Source organism: Heterocephalus glaber, unplaced genomic scaffold (assembly GCF_053883595.1).
Source record: "Heterocephalus glaber isolate CG9 unplaced genomic scaffold, H.glaber_assembly_v1.0 deba00001720, whole genome shotgun sequence".
Lineage (NCBI taxonomy): Eukaryota > Metazoa > Chordata > Mammalia > Rodentia > Bathyergidae > Heterocephalus > Heterocephalus glaber.
The window spans coordinates 3,686,168-3,703,323 of NW_028258433.1; positions in this window are offsets into that span (position 1 = coordinate 3,686,168).

Here is a 17,156-nt window from a genome sequence, read left to right on the forward strand (position 1 = left end):
CAAGGATGTCCACTATCACCACACTTGCTCAATATAGTTCTGGAAACATTAGCCATGGGAATTAGACAAGAGAAAGAAATAAAAGGAATAAAGACAGGAAATGAAGAAGTCAAATTGTCATTATTTGCAGATGACATGATACTCTATGTAGAAGACCCCAAGTACTCCACCAAAAGTCTTCCAGACTTAATAACCAAATTCAGCCAAGTAGCTGGTTACAAGGTCAACACACAAAAATCAATAGCTTTCCTCTACACCAATGACAGACTCACTGAGAGAGAAATAGGGCAAATAATTCCTTGCACAATAGCATCCAAAAAACTGAAATACCTAGGAATCATCCTAACGAAAGAAATCAAAGACCTCTTCTCTGAAAACTATGGCACTCTGAAAAGAGAGATTGAAGATGATATCAGAAAATGGACAGACATCCCCTGCTCCTGGGTAGGAAGGATTAATACAGTGAAAATGGCCATACTTCCAAAACTGCTATATAGATTTAATGCAATTCCAATTGAGATCCCAGCAGCATACTTCATAGACCTTGAGAAAACAATCCAAAAATTCATTTGGAACAAGAAAAGACCCAGAATAGCAAAAGCAATTCTAGGTAACAGAGACATGGCAGGGGGTATCACAATCCCCAACCTGAATCTATACTAAAGAGTTACTGTGATAAAAACAGCATGGTACTGTCAAAGAAACAGACTTGAGGACCAGTGGAACACATTAGAAGATGCAGAAACAATGCCAGACACACTCAGCCATCTCATCTTCGACAAAGGAGCCAAACACCCTCACTGAAGGACAGATAGCCTCTTTCATAAATGGCGCTGGAAAAATTGGGTTTCAACTTGCCAAAGATTCAAACTAGACCTGTATCTCTCACAAGGCACTAAAGTAAAATCAAAATGGATTAAAGATCTAAATATCAAAATAGAAACTCTGAACCAGTTGGAACAGAGGTTAGGTAGAACCCTTGAAGACATCGGTGTAGGAAAAGATTTTATGAACAAAACCTCAGTTGCCTTGAACTAGCACAAACAATCAACAAGTGGGATCTCTTCTTATTAAAAAGCTTCTGCACAGCAAGAGAAACCACCAGCAGTGTGAAGAGACAACCCACAATGTGGGAAAAAATCTTCACCTGCTCTTCCTCAGACAAAGGTCTACTATCTCGAATCTATAAAGAACTTAAAAAGATCAGACCTCCCAAATTTAAAGACCCAATCCAAAAATGGGCATCTGAAATGAACAGACATTTCTCAGACAAAGAAGTAGAAATAGCAAATAAATACATGAAAAAATGTTCAACATCACTGGTCATTCGAGAGATGCAAATGAAAACAATGCTGAGATTCCACTTCACTCCAGAAAGAATGGCTGCTATCATGAAATCAACCAATAACAAATGCTGGCGGGGCTGTGGGGAAAGAGGAACCCTGCTCCACTGCTGGTGGGAATGTAGACTGGTGCAAGCACTGTGGAAATCAGTATGGAGATACCTCAAAGAACTAGGACTGGAAGTCCCATTTGACCTTGCTATTCCACTGCTGGGGATCTTCCCCAAAGAGTTAAAAGAATCATACCACAGTGATATATGTGCACCCATGTTCATAGCAGCACAGTTTGTAATAGCTAAAACTTGGAAACAGCCCAAATGCCCATCAACTGGAGACTGGATAAAGAAAATGTGGGGTTTTTTTAATAAAATGGAGTACTACTCAGCCATAAAAAATGAGAAATTAGAGACATTTATAGTTAAGTGGATGCACATTGAGGCAATACTCTTAAGTGAAATAAATAGGACACACATGGTGTAAATACCAAATAATTTCTCTGGTGTGAGAAACTGAAAGTGTAAATAAGGACCAAATGTATAATAGGTAATGTGAAAGAGGAAGAAAAGGGGCAAAGGGGAAGGAAGTGGGAGGGCTAGGGGAAAGGATAGAAGGGGATGGGATTAAGATGAGAAAATGGAAAAATAGGAACAAAATCTTTGTAAATAGGGAGGAATGGAGGGGTTGAAGGGAGGGTTGCCCAAAGGTGAAAAATAAGAACCAAGAGACTATGTGAAGGTGCAAATTTCCAATGATGAATGTCATTATATTGTATACCTAAAATGTACCAATGATTAGAATGAATAATCGATAATGTAAAATAGGAAGAAAAAGTCCAAAGGGGTAGGGCTAGTGGGAAGGGCATGGGAAAGGAAAGAAGGGAAAGGAAAAATGCTGAGAAATGGAAAAACTGGAAATAAAGTCTTTGTAAATAGGGAAGGGTGGAGGGCGTGAAGGGAGGGCTAGGAATGGGGAAAAAATAAGAACCAAGATGCATGATGTAAAGGTACAATTCCCAATGAGAAATGTAATTGTGTTGTATACCTACAATGTACCAATAAAAGAATTTAACCAAAAAAAAAAAAAAAAACTAGACCTGTATCTCTCACAATGCACTAAACTAAAAGCAAAATGGATTAAAGATCTAAATATTAAAATAGAAACGCTGAACCAGCTGGAGTACAGGTTAGGTAGAACTCTTGAAGACATTGGTGTAGGAAAAGATTTTATGAACAAAGCCGCAGTTGCACCTGAACTAGCACAAACAATCAACAAGTGGGATCTCTTCTTATTAAAAGGCTTCTGCACAGCAAGAGAAACCTCCAGCAGTGTGAAGAGACAACTCACAATGTGGGAAAAAAATCTTCACCTGCTCTTCCTCAGACAGAGGTCTACTATCTAGAATCTATAAAGAACTTTTAAAAATCAGACCTTCCAAATTTAAAGACCCAATCTGAAAATGGGCATCTGAAATGAACAGACATGTCTCAGACAAGAAGTAGAAATACCAGATAAACACATAAAAATATGTTCAACATCAGTGGTCATTCAAGAGAAGCAAATGAAAACAACGCTGAGATTCCACCTCACTCCAGAAAGAGTGGCTGCTATCATGAAATCAACCAATAGCAAATGCTGGCGGGCTATGGTGAAAAATGTCCACTGCTCCACTGCTGGTGGGAGTGTAGACTGGTGCAACCATTGTGGAAATCAGCATCAAGATACCTCAAAGAACTAGGACTGGAAGTCCCATTTGACCCAGCTATTCCCCTGCTTGATATCGTCTCAAAAGAATTAAAAGAATCATACCACAGTGATATATGTACACCCATGTTCATAGCAGCACAATTTGTAATAGCTAAAACTTGGAAGCAGCCAAATTGCCCAGCAACTGGAGACTGGATAAAGAAAATGTAGGGTTTTTTTTATAAAACGAAGTATTACTCAGCCATAAATAATGAGAAATTAGAGACATTTACTGCTAAATGGCTGCACATTGAGGTGATACTCTTAATTGAAATAAATAGGACACACATGTGTAAATACCAAATAGCTTCTCTAGTGTGAGAAACTGAAAATGTAAATAAGGGCTAAAAGGTATAATTGATAATGTGAAATAGCAAGAAAAAGGGCAAAGGGGAAGGCAAAGTGGGAGGGGTAGGGGAAAGGAAAGAAGGGAATGGATTAATATGAGAAAATGGAAAAATGGAAACAAAGTCCTTGTAAATAGAGAAGGATGGAGGGGTGGAAGGAAGGGCAGGGGAAGGGGGAAAAATAAGAACCAAGAGATATTATGTAAAGGTGCAAATTTCCAATAGTGAATGTCATTATATTGTATACCTAAAATGTACCAATAAAATAAAATTTTAAAAAAATTTAGAAAAAAAATAAACAATCAAGAATCCATAATAATAAATGAAGAAATAAAATGGAATGAGAATGGCATCTACCTTTCTTCTTTTTCTCGTTAAGGCACATGTTAATAATAATAGTATCTGAAAGATTACAATTGAGGATCTTCTACAAAACACTTTATTAGTAATTCCCAAAACTAACAAGTTAAACAAGAAAAATAGTAGACATTGTTACAATCAAAGGACCTTAAATAGATATGACAAATAAATACATGTTATCCTAGATGGGCTCCTGCAATCAAAAAATGACATTAATGAAAAGCTGAGCAAATATGAATAAACTGTATGCTTTAGCTAATAATCATGTATCACTATTGATTCATTAACTGGCACAAATGTATGTCACTATTGTTAGATGTTACTAATAATGTGAGCTGGATGTATAGAATATGGCAACTCCCTGTAACATCTGACAATAATTTTATGAATCTAAAACTATTCTAAACTAATATTTTAACTTCAAAATTATATCCCTAATATCTGAATGAAGTGCAAAAGTAACAGATAACAAAAAATAATCAGTACACATTCTCTAATAATTTTAATGATTAATTTTAGTATAGGTTTCATATATTCTTTAAATAAAATCTGTATTTCAATTCTACTAAGAGAGAGACAGACAGATATCAGAAATATAGTGGAATAGGAGGTCCCTAACTTTAGCTCCCCTAGCTGAAAATCCAACTGGCAACTACCCACAGTCAAGAACACCTTTGTGAAGATCCCAGAACAAGGGTGAAGCTGAAACACCTCCCCCTAACCCTGCTTTGGAGAAAAAATTGAGAAAAGATACATTTTGAAAGTAAGAGGGAAATTGAGAAAAGATACATTTGAGAGTAAGAGAACCAGTTTCACTTTAACGTGTCCTCCTTCTCCCATGATAGCACAGAACCACACAGGGGATTCCCTTGGTCCTATGGTTTCTTCAGTGGAGAAAAGAAAGCACATGTGTTTTAATTATTTTCTTGTCACTAAGAGACAATACCCAACACCTACAATTTAAAGGAGGAAAGGTTTATTTTGGCTCATAGCTTATAGAGGTTCCAGTCCACAGTGGGCTGGCTCCAAGTCAGGCCACATGAAAGGGGCATGGCAGAGGACAATTGCTGACAGCATGGCAGACCAGAAGCAGAGAGTAATCAAGGGAGGAGTGAAGGTGATATATCCTTCTAAGCTGCACCCCCAGTGATTCACCTCTTTCAACCAGGTTTCACCTTCCAATGTCACAGCTAGCTATAAAATCTTCAGTAGACTAATACTCTGACAGGTATCATGACTCCATGATCCAATCACCTCCCAGAAGCCCCACCCATAAGCACATGAGGCATTTGTGGGGGGGGGAGGTCATCTAGATATAAATCATAGCACCATGGCAAACATCCAGGTTCTCCTGCATTCCAAGACATTATCTGAGAGACCCAGATAATGTTTCATCTCATGCAGAGCACTGGAGGAATTAGCAGAGATAGAAAACTTAGGATCAGCCAGAAATAAAGAAAGAAGTCAGGAGTCACAACAACTAGTGCATAGATTCTAGCACTGGCATCATGTTCCTGCTAGCAGCAGTACCTAACCAGAGAGACCAGGCAATAACTTCACCCACCTGCAAATCTGAGCCAGTTATTCTAGCTGGCCAAGAAGTACAGTAAGAAATTCTATCTGGCTTGAATCCCCAGCCAGAAGGCCGGCCTAACTGTGGAGCTTGACCTAAGTCCCGACCCAGTCATGGAGGCAATCTGCAGAACAAAGCTTCTTTTCCCACTTAACCAGGTAGCCCAATAGTGACTTGGCCCAGCCTTGGAGCATAGCCAAAAGCCCTACCCAGAAACCATGCCCAACTTTAGAGCATCAACTGCAGCACCATCTGTTTATGAAGTCCAGCCAGCAGCCCCAGCCAACTGTGTGGCTCAGTCTGTGGCCCCACCCAACAAGGGTGACTAGGAAGCAACCTTGTCAGACTACAGAAGACAGCCAGTGACTCTACCTAGTAGCATATTTTAGCCTCCAGTCATTGGCCTCTCTAATCAGTAAGGTTGGCTAGCCATTCATCTGTGGAAGATATCCAGTAGTCCTACATAATCACGGAGCAGAGCCTATAGTTCTGTTAGACCTGAGAGTTAAGCAGTGATTCATACTGACCATAGAGTAGAGCCAAACCCCCTTCCCACTAAGATGAGGAAAGCAACCAGTAACCCCAACCAATCACAGAGAACCCCCTGAGATGCTGTGTGATTACAGGACCAATCTGTAGCCCTGCCTGAACATGGAGCCTTGCCAGTGACACCGCCCAGCTGGAAACAGATTTACCTTCACCACCTGACCAGAGGCAATTTTGAATCCCAGTCGGCTATCCCAACCAATTTCATGAAAAAGTAGCACTGTAATCCCACCAGAATGGTGAATATATGTGCCCCAGTCAGGGATCCTCCCACCCAACCAAGGAGCTGAGCCTGCACTTCACCTAACCTTAGAGTACAGGCAGTGGCCCCACTCAACTAGAGAATCTGACAGCAATTAGAGAATCAGGTGATCTATTAAAAATCCTGGATTGGACTGACTGATGGAAGCCTATCCTTCCCAAAGAGAAACTGTAAAGACGGGGGTGGGGGGGTGGCCACTTCAACAAATGTGCAGGCAGCAGTACAAGGATACAAGTATCACAAAGAATCAGGGAAACAAAGTATCACAAAAGGAAATTAATAAACCTCCAGTAATTGGCCTCTAAAGAAGATCTGTGAATTTGCTGACAAAGAATTCACAATTACTCCTTTAATTTTAGTGAACTACAAGAAAACACTGATAGACAACTAAACAAAATAATGGAAACAATACAAAGTGAGAAGTTCAACAAAGATGGAAAAAGCAGGAAAAAAAAGAATCTTTGTAAGTCTAGGAAGAGAAGAGAGACTAAAGAAAGATAGTTGAATATTCCCTAAATTTGGGAGTAGAGATCGCTATACAGATTTATGTGGCCCAAAAGTTCCCTAGTAGTTTGAACCCAAAAATATCTATTCTGAGATACATTATAATTAAATTGTCCAAAATAACAGAGAGAATTCTGAAAACAGCAAGAGAAAATTGACTTATTATATACAAGGGAGCCTCTATCAAAGAATTTCTCAACAGAAACATTGCAAGACCAGAGAGAATGAGAGGATGTATCCAAAATATTATTTTAAAACACTAAACTTGCAAAAGCTGTCCTTCAGAAATGAAGGAGCAATAAATACTTCCTCAGACAAACAAAATCTAAATGAGTTTATCACCACTGTGCTTGCCTTCCAAGAAGGCAAAAGGGGAAATCAAAGGACACTAATTAACATTACCAAAATATGTGGATGCATAAAACTAATCAGCAAGTTTAAAAATACGGTCAAATCAAAATTCTCTAATATTGTAATAGTAGTGCATAAATCACATTCAACTCTAGTATACAAGGTTTTTTTAGTATATTAGAAATAACTATGATGACAATGATTTGTTACTTGGACACAGAATATAAAAAGATATAAATTCTAACATCAATAACCCAAAATGTGATGAAGGGAAGAAGTACAATTTTAGAGTTTTTCTATGCAAAGTTAAGTAGTTGTCTGTTTAAATGTTTTTAAACTATATGATATTTTATGCAAGCATCATTCTATGCAAATCATAAAGAAAAAAAACCTATAGTAGACACATAAAATATAAGAACAAGGAATCAAAGACTATCACCATAAAAAGTCATCAAATCACAAAGAACAGCAACAATGCTACAAAAAAGCCTGAAACAATTAACCAAGTAGCAATAGTAAGTTTTTACTAATCAATAATTACTTTAAACCTTTAAACAAAAAACAGAGTAGCTATCATTTGATTCTCCAAGTGGTTGGAATTAGATCCTTCTAGGTTAGTCACTCTTTATATGTAGGCCAGGTAATGACTGAAAAGATTTTACTTGCAGTACTAATTCAGAAAAACAGAGAAAATAAAACACAAAATAAAGAATTTCCAAACCAAAACTTCAGACACAATGTCTGAAAATAATTTTGTTTCTGAAACATTTTACTAAGACCTAATATTATGTTACATTGAATTATACATTTGTTGAGTCATATTCGGAAAAATAAGTCATTGCTTGAAGCCAGAACTGTTCAAAGAAAACATAGGCCATAGACCACTACAGAATCTCAGTCACCCAAGTGCAGCAGGAATGCTCACAGTCCGCTCAGTCCCCCTATGATGGTCTTTCAGGTCTTTTCTTTGTATTTACAACTTAAGTCATTAGAATACTTGTCTACAGCATTGTACCCTTCCCCTCACAGAATAAGTTTTGGAGTCTTGAATACTGGCTGATTTTTAGTTGTGATTTTATAACTTATCTCTTAATGAAACATCTAGTTTCTCATAATAAATTATAGATTGTTCAGTTATTAACTGTTAGATGACTTCCTATTTTGAAAAAAATTCAACTATTTTTGGTTTATATTCTACTTTGGGAAATTTAACTAACTTTCAAATAAAAAGGTTCTGCTTTATACTTCTACATTTATTCCCTCTGCCTCATAGTTTCAGTTACTTGAAACAGTTATGGCTAGTCAGTGAGTGGCAACACAGTTGGCTCCTTGAGAAGTATGAATATTAAATGACATAAAAATTTATTTCAAAGCTTCCTCATATAACTAAAATATTTGGACAATCTCCAAAACATCTATTACATACAATTTCAGACATCTAAAAACACTTAGGCACCTCCCATCTTAGGTTATATCTAAACACTACCAAGCAATATGAATTTCTAGACTGTGTAAATTGATTCAAAATAATATTCACTAAGTCTCAGTATAGAGCTAAGGAGGCTTCATTTCATCCCTGATTTTTCTCCTAAAATGATACCAACATATGGTCTCTATTTTGATTGCTTATTAAAAATTTCCAAGTCCTTTCCAATTTTGAACTTCCTTGTTGGTGCCTGAGGCAGCAATCTGTCTCATTTCTTCCCAGATCAAAACCATGTGTCTCATGGCCTTGCAGGGATAATTTGACAAATTCATCTTTACTTTTTTTCCCATAATAACTTCATAACAAAGACATTTTCATTTTAATGGAAGCTCTTAGATACATTATTCCAAAGGAATGAGTCTAATGGTAGGAAATCCATGCATTGTCTGGGGAGATGTTGTGTGCTAGGTTAACCTTTAAGCATCTTTCAAGGCTTCCATCTTGTTTATGCTTAAGTTTGACAGATTTGTGGTGTATGTATATTATATTATCTTTCTTATGGAAATTTCATTGTCTTTAGAGATAGATGAAAATGTGAATTCTCGTGGTTATAGAGTCATATACCAATAAGATCAATACTGTTGAATATAAATGTGTTATGATGAAATTTTAAACTTTTATTAGTCACATTTAAAAAGTGAAATAAAAGAGATAAAATTAATTGTATTGCTCTACTTTATTTAACCCAATACATCCAAAATATTACTATCTTAACATAAATATTTTGAAATTATAGTTGAGATGTTTTTAATTCTTTTCTGGCCTATCTTTGAAATTTAGTGTATATTTTACACATTCTATACATTTGTTTTTGGACTAGTCACATTTCAAGTGCTCAGTAACCTCAAGTAGCTAGTGACTACCATCTAGACCAGTGGTGGTGAATCTATGGCATGTGTGCTGCAGCTGGCTGTTTATTATCATTGAAAGTTCTAAAAGGTTCACCATCACTAATCTAAACCCATGCAGGTCTAGATACAGTGCAGGTCCAATGGCAGAGGACTTATGATTAAGAGGAAGAACTTAATCTTTGAGTGATTTAAGAGTTGGAACCAAAATTATATAATGAGAAAGATGTAGGTTTTGAAGATCTATATTCAAATTCTAGTTTCTCTAATTCACTAAAAATCTTTAGAAAATTTCCTTAAATTTCTCTTTTTTTTATGCTTGTTAAATGCAGATGTTATTTCATCTGGTTGTAGTTAAAATTAAATGAGGTCATATGCATAATATTTGGGCAAATAGTGTATATTGATTAAATCTTATTGTGAGTCCTTAAGAAGGATAACATCCTATAAGTTTATTAATTTAGCATATGTTTATTAAGTTTTTGTAGTGTATCACTGAACAAAAAAGACAATAATATCAGAAAGCAGAGGAAGATTAAAAATAAAGTGTTGTCATAGTTCTTTTTCTTGTTGCTGGTACAAACTACCCAACATCACAAATTAAAGAAGTTTGTTTAGCTTACAGTTTGTAGAGGTTTCAGTTCATAGTTAGCTGACTCCAAGGCAAGGCAACATGGTAGAGGAGCATAACAGAGGAGATACAGTCCATGACAAAGCAGGCAGAAAAAAGCAGTAACAGCGAGCCTCCCTTTCCCTTTTTATATTATTCAGGCTATAAGCCTATGGGTTGCCACCCACATCCAGGGTGGGTCTTCTCTCTTCAATAAATCCACTCAGCCACACCCAGAACTACTCTAATCCAATCAGTGATCTAGTTATTGTACAGTTTTATCCAGTCACTCCCTAAAAACCACCTTGGAGCATATTATGGCTTGTAACTAGATGTACCCCACCCCAAAGCCTCATGCAGTCATAGGTGGGGCTTTTTGGAAGGGGCTGGATCTAGGTAGGATGTGTGATGCTGGGAACAAGAGATTGATTCATGATGCAATGGTAGGATTAAGACTGACCCACCTTGAGTGTGAGTGCTACAAGCTCTAAGGAGGTATAAGGGGCAGAAAGAATCCCTGCTTGTGGCTCACTGCTTTGCTGCCTTCTACCTGCCATGAACTGTTTCTCCTCTGCCATGCCACCCAGCCTTGGAACCAATCAACTATGAACTGAAACCTTATAACTGTGAGCCAAATAAACCTTTCCTCCTTTAACTTTGGGTGTTGGGTATTTTGTCTCAGCAACAAACAAAGTAACAAAAGAGAGAGCATGTGAGGCTTTGGGGGATATTTTAGATACAAACCATAACAAGTATGTTGTAGTATGTCAGAAGATGATAAGTATTACACAAAAATTAAAATACAGCAAGGTAAAAGTGATCAAGTGTGGAGAAAGTGTGATATATATTTTTAACAAATGTGGCTAGGTTAATTAATGAGACATTTGAGCAAAAAGTTCAAGGATATGAGGAACTTGACCTGTAGATTTTTGAAGGAAAAGGATACCAAACGAGGTTGCACTGGGGCAAAAACTCTGAGGTAAGGTTATGCCTGGTATGTTTAAGAAACATGGGAAGCAGGGAAGACAGTGAGTCTAAGGCATAGGAAATGAAGGAGGAAGTGATAGGAGTTGACATCAAAGAGATTCTCATCATGTGGGTCCTTGTCAGGTCTTTGTAAGAGTTCAGGCTTTCACTCCCACTGAGAAAAAAGAGTGACACCTTCTGACACCTGATTTAAAAGCATCATTCTGGAATCCAGGTGGGAATAACCTGTGGGTGGTAAACATATGTGGATAAATAGCATTATTAGTAAAAGAAAAAGATAAAGACTTGTTAGGGGCTACTGCAATAATTGAGGAGACACAAGGATGGCTTGGATGAGTGGTAGCAGTGGAGATGCTGAAAAGCAGTGAGTTATTATTTTGACCTATTTTGAAGGTCAACCAACGCCATTTCTTAATCAATTGGTTCCAGAGTATGGGAAAGAGAAAAGCATTAAGGATGAAACTAGTGTTTTTAGAATGAAACATTTCAGTTTTATTTTAACTGTTCTTCCTTTTCCATTTCAGATTTTCTGTATATGGCTTACTTTCTTTTATGGCTTGTGTCTAGATGTCCCCCCAAAGCCTATGTGGTCATAGGTGGAGCTTTTCTGAGATGCCTGGATCTAGAGTGTGTGGTGCTGAGATTAAGGATGTGATGCTTCTGTTGATTCATGGTGCTATGTTAGGATTAAGGGTGCCCTACTCTGGCTGTGAGTGTTACCTGCCCTAAGCAGGTATAAGGAACAGAAAGGGAGAGAATATAAGAGACAGAAAGAGCGTTGCTATTCTCACTGCTTGTCACTTGCTGTTTTTGTTGCCTCCCACCTGCCATGAACTGTTTCTCCTTTGTAAAATCTGTCTGTCATGCCACCCTACCTTGGAACTTGCCAAGTATGAACTGAAGTCTTTACAAGCTGTGAGCCAAAGAACCTTTCCTCCTTTAATTTTGGATGTTGGGTATTTTGTCTCAGCAAAAAGAAAAATAAATAGGACATTTTCTTTATAATAGTGTCTTCCAGTTTCATCCAAACTCTGTACAGTGAACTCTGATTTCCAGTTACCAAGAGATTGATCTTCAGCTCCACTGGATCCAGAGGATTCCACAGGAGCCACATGTGCATCCACTTGGAGCTGTCAGTGGACTGTGGAATTGGCAAGGAACCATGAGCTGCTCGACTCAAGAGTATCCTTCTTCATGTCAGTAACTATCACAACACTCTTTGTCTGACCTACTTCCCCAAGGAATGTAACAGCAGAGCTGTTCACTTCAGGGATTCCTGGGGTTTCTCTTTTTCTTCAAGTCTCCAGCCCCTCAAAGAAGTCCATGTTCTGATCATTGGGGTTTTTTTTTTTTTTGATTGCTTAAAAGACATGAAGACTCTGTGACTAAGTTTTCAAAACAGATCTTTAGACATACACAAAGGTAAGCATTCCTGAAATTTTTGACCTACCGACACATTAACCCTACCATTTGCTCCTCTCAGCCTTCACCTCTTGTAATTGTCACTTTCTTGTTGTTGGGACAAAATACTCAACACCCACTATTTAAAGGAGGAGGGGTTTGTTTGGTTCACTAGTTTTAGAAGATTCTGACTATAGTCAGCTTGCTCTGAGGCAGGAATGGCATGGTGGAAGGGTCTGGCAGAGGAAAGCTGATCACATTATGGCAGCCAGGATGTAGAGGGAGTAGAGGACCTGGGAAGGGAGATATACCATTTAGGTCATGCCCCCACCCACCACCTCCTAACAGCAAGTCAGCTATAGCATCCCCATGATCCACACATATGAGAATTTGGCGGGACATTTTAGATCTAAACCACAATACCTTCTGTCCTGTGCATAGATTCCAAGAAACCTGATTATAAACTTAGGCCACACATTCCTCCCTTTACTGGTCTTGCAAAGCTGAAACCTTACTTTAAGCCCAGTATCCATCTGTTTCTGACCTGCATCCAGGCAGCTCAATGAGGTTTGAGCAAATATTCAATTAAGCAGACTTGCTTCTCTTTACATTCAGAGACAGAATCTAAAATGGGTACATAATGCTCTCTGACAACTCTAAAATTCTACTGTTTTCTTGTCCTCTTCCCTGAGCAATAGTTTTCTAAATTCTCCCTGCTTAACTTTGTTTATCACACATGTTCACCTTGATCTCCTCCCTCTACGATGTTTGCTTTCACCAGTGACACTGCTTCACATGCCCAAGACCTCAGATCACCAATGGATCTAAAAAATATTGTTGATGTTATGTTTTTTCAGATTTATTTTCATGTTATGTGAACATGAGAAATTACTCCCAAGCTCTTTACATGCTTTATTGGAATACAGAGGTTTCAAATTTCTTCCTATGCTATCTTTTCACTACAGCCCAGCCACTACAATCTATGTTCAAGCCACCATGATCTCTTTACAGATTGCTACCACAGTATTTTTACTGCCTTTCTGTCCTTAGGATCACCCACTTACATTCACTTATTTATCTTTTTAATCTCTTTTTTTTTTTTGCTTAAATTCTTTTATTGGTACATTTTAGGTATACAATATCTTCACATTTATCACTGGGTGCTTCTACCTGTACATGATGTGTCTCGGTTCTTATTTTTTCCCCATTAACTGTGAGACCTTCACCCCCTCCACCCTTCCCTATTTGCATAGACTTTGTTTCCATTTTTTTCTTTTCTCATAATTTTTCCTTTTCCTTCTTTCTTTCCCTTTCTCCTTCCACTTCCCCTACCTCTTTGGACCTTTTCTTCCTATTTCAAATTATCAACTATTCATTTTAATTGTTTGAGTCCTTATTTACCTTTTCAGTTTCTCACATTAAAGAATCTATTCAGTATTTACACATGTGTGCTATTTATTTCACTTAAGAGTATGGCTTTAATATGCGTCCATTTAGCTATAAATGTCTCTAGTTTCTCATTCTTTATGGCTAAGTAGTACTCCATTTTATTAAAACAACAACAACAACAAAAAACAAAACACATCTTCTTTATCCAGTTTCCAGAAGATGGGTACTTGAGCTGTTTCCAAGCTTCAGCTATTACATACTGTGCCACAATAAGCATGGGTAAACATATATCCCTGCAGTATGATTCTTTTAATTCTTTGGGAAAGATACCCAGCAGGAGAATAGCTGGGTCAAATGGGACCTCTAGTCCTAGTTCTTTGAGGTAACTCCATACTGATTTCTACAGTGGTTACACCAGTCTGCACTCCCACCAACAATGGAGAAGGGTTCCTTTCTCCCCACACCCCTGCCAGCATTTGTTATTGGTTGATTTCTTGATAGCAGCCATTCTTTCTGGGGTGAGGTAGAATCACAGTGCTGTTTTCATCTGCATCTCTCCAGTGACCAGTGATATCAAACATTTTTTCATATGTTTATTTGCTGCTTTTACTTCTTTGTCTGAGAAATGTCTGTTCGTTTCAGATGTCCATTTTGAATTGTATCTGTAAATTTGGGGGGGGGGTGTGATTTTTTTCAGTTATTTATATATTCTAGATAGTAGTCTTTTGCCTGAGGTACAGCTGCTAATTTTTTTTCCCCACATTGTAGGTTGTCTCTTAGCTCTGTTGATGGTTTCTCTTACAGTGCAGAAGCTTTTTCATAAGATGAGATCCCAGTTGTTGGTTCTTTGTGCTAGTTCCTGTACTATTGAGGTTTTGTTTATAAAGTCTTTTCCTATGCCAATGCCTTCAAGAGTTCTACCTAACTTAACTTCCAGCAATCTTAGGGTTTCTGTTTTAATATTTAAATCTTTAATACATTTTGATCTTAGTTTAGTGCACAGTGATAGATTTGGGTCTAGTTTTAATCTTTGGAAGGTTGAAATCCAGTTTTTCCAACACCATTTATTAAATAGGCTATCTTTCCTCCAGTGAGGGTGTTTGGCTCCTTTGTCAAAGATGAGGTGGCTGAGTATGTGTGGAGTTGTTTCTGCATCTTCTAATCTATTCCAATGATCCTTGGGTCTGTTTCTTTGCCAGTGCCATGCTGTTTTTATCACAGTAGCTTTGAAGTATACTTCCAAGTTGGGGTTTATGATAACCCCTGCCATGTTTCTGTTACCTATAATTGCTTTTGCTATTCTGTGTCCCTCCTGGTTCCAAATGAATTTTTGGATTGTTTTCTCTAGTTCTGTGAAATATGCCGTTGGGAATTAATTGGCATTGCATTAAATCTATATAGAAGTTTTGGAAGTATAGCCATTTTCACTATATTGGTTCTTCCTATCCAGGATCAAGGGATGTCTTAGCATTTTCTTGTATCCTTTTCGATCTCTATTTTCAGAGTGTTGTGGTTTGCAGTGTAGAGGTCTTTTGCTTCCTTTGTTAGACTGATTCCTAGATATTTCATTTATTTGGAAGCTATTGTAAAAGGAATTGTTTCCCTAATTTCTCTCTCATTAAGTTTGTTATTTGTGTGTAATAAGGCTCTTGCTTTTGAGTGTTGACCTTATATGCAGCTACTCTACTGAATCTGTCAATTAAACCTAGAAGTCTTTGGCAGAGTTTTTTGGGTCTTCTATGTAAAGTATCATATTATCAGCAAATAATGACAGTTTAACTTCTTCCTTTCCTATCTTTATTCCTTTTATTTATTTTCCTTTTATAATTGCTGTGAATAATGTTTCCAGAACTATATTGAACAGGAGTGGTGATAGTGGGCAGTCTTGTCTTGTTCTTGATTTTGGCGTGAAAGTTTTGAGTTGTTTTATTTACTTAAATTCTTTTATTGGTACATGTTAGGTATACAACACTTTACATTTCTCATTGGGGACTTGTACCTTTACATGATGCATCTTGGTTCTTATTTTTTCCCCATTCCTAGCCTTCCCTTCACTCCCTCCACCGTACACTATTTACAAAGACTTTATTTCCATTTGTTCCATTTCTCAGCATTTTTGCTTTCCCTTCTTCCCTTTCCCCTGCCCCTCCCACTACTCCTACCCTTTTGGACCTTTTCTTCCTATTTTGCATTATCAATTATTCATTCTAAGCAGTAGTACATTTTAGGTATACAATATAATGACATTGACCATTGGAAATTTGCACCTTTACATAATATCACTTGGTTCTTATGTTTCACCCTTTCACAACCCTCCATTCAACCCCTCCAACCCTCCCTATTTACAAAGATTTTGCTTCCATTTTTCCATTTTCTCATATTAATTCCATTCCCTTCTTTCCTTTCCCCTACCCCTCCCACTTCCCCATCCCCTTTGCCCCTTTTCTTCCTTTTTCATTATATCTATTATACCTTTTAGTCCATATTTACACTTTCAGTTTCTCACACTAGACAAACTATTTGGTATTTATACATGTATGTCCTATTTATTTCACTTAAGTGTATTGTCTCAGTGTGCATCTATTTAGCTATAAATGTCTCTAATTTCTCATTTTTATGGCTGAATAATATTCCATTTTATTTTCAAAAACCACATTTTCTTTATCCAGTCTCCAGTTGATGGGCATTTGGGCGGTTTCCAAGTTTTAGCTATTACAAATTGTGCTGCTATGAACATGGGTGCACATATATCACTGTGGTATGATTCTTTTAATTCTTTGGGGAAAATCCCCAGCAGGGGAATAGCGGGGTCAAATGGGACTTCCAGTCCTAGTTCTTTGGGGTATCTCCATACTGATTTCCATAGTGTTTGCACCAGTCTACACTCCCACGAGCAGTGGAGCAGGGTTCCTCTTTCCCAACAGCCCTGCCAGCATTTGTTATTGGTTGATTTCATGATGGCAGCCATTCTTTCTGGAGTGAGGTGGAATCTCAACATTGTTTTCATTTGCATCTCTTGAATGACCTGTGATATTGATCATTTTTCCATGTATTTATTTGCTATTTCTACTTCTGTGTCTGAGAAATGTCTGCTCATTTTAGATCCCCATTTTCGGATTGGGTCTTTAAATTTGGGAGGTCTGATCTTTTTAAGTTCTTTATAGCTTCAAGATAGTAGACCGTTGTCTGAGGAAAACCAGGTGAAGATTTTTTCCCACATTGTGGGCTGTCTCTTCACACTGCTGGTGGTTTCTCTTGCTGTGTCGAAGCTTTTTAATAAGAAAAGATTCCACTTGTTGATTGTGCTAGTTCATGGGCAGCTGAGGTTTTGTTCATAAAATCTTTTCCTACAGGAATGTCTTCAAGGGTTCTACCTAACCCCTGTTCCAACTGGTTCAGAGTTTCT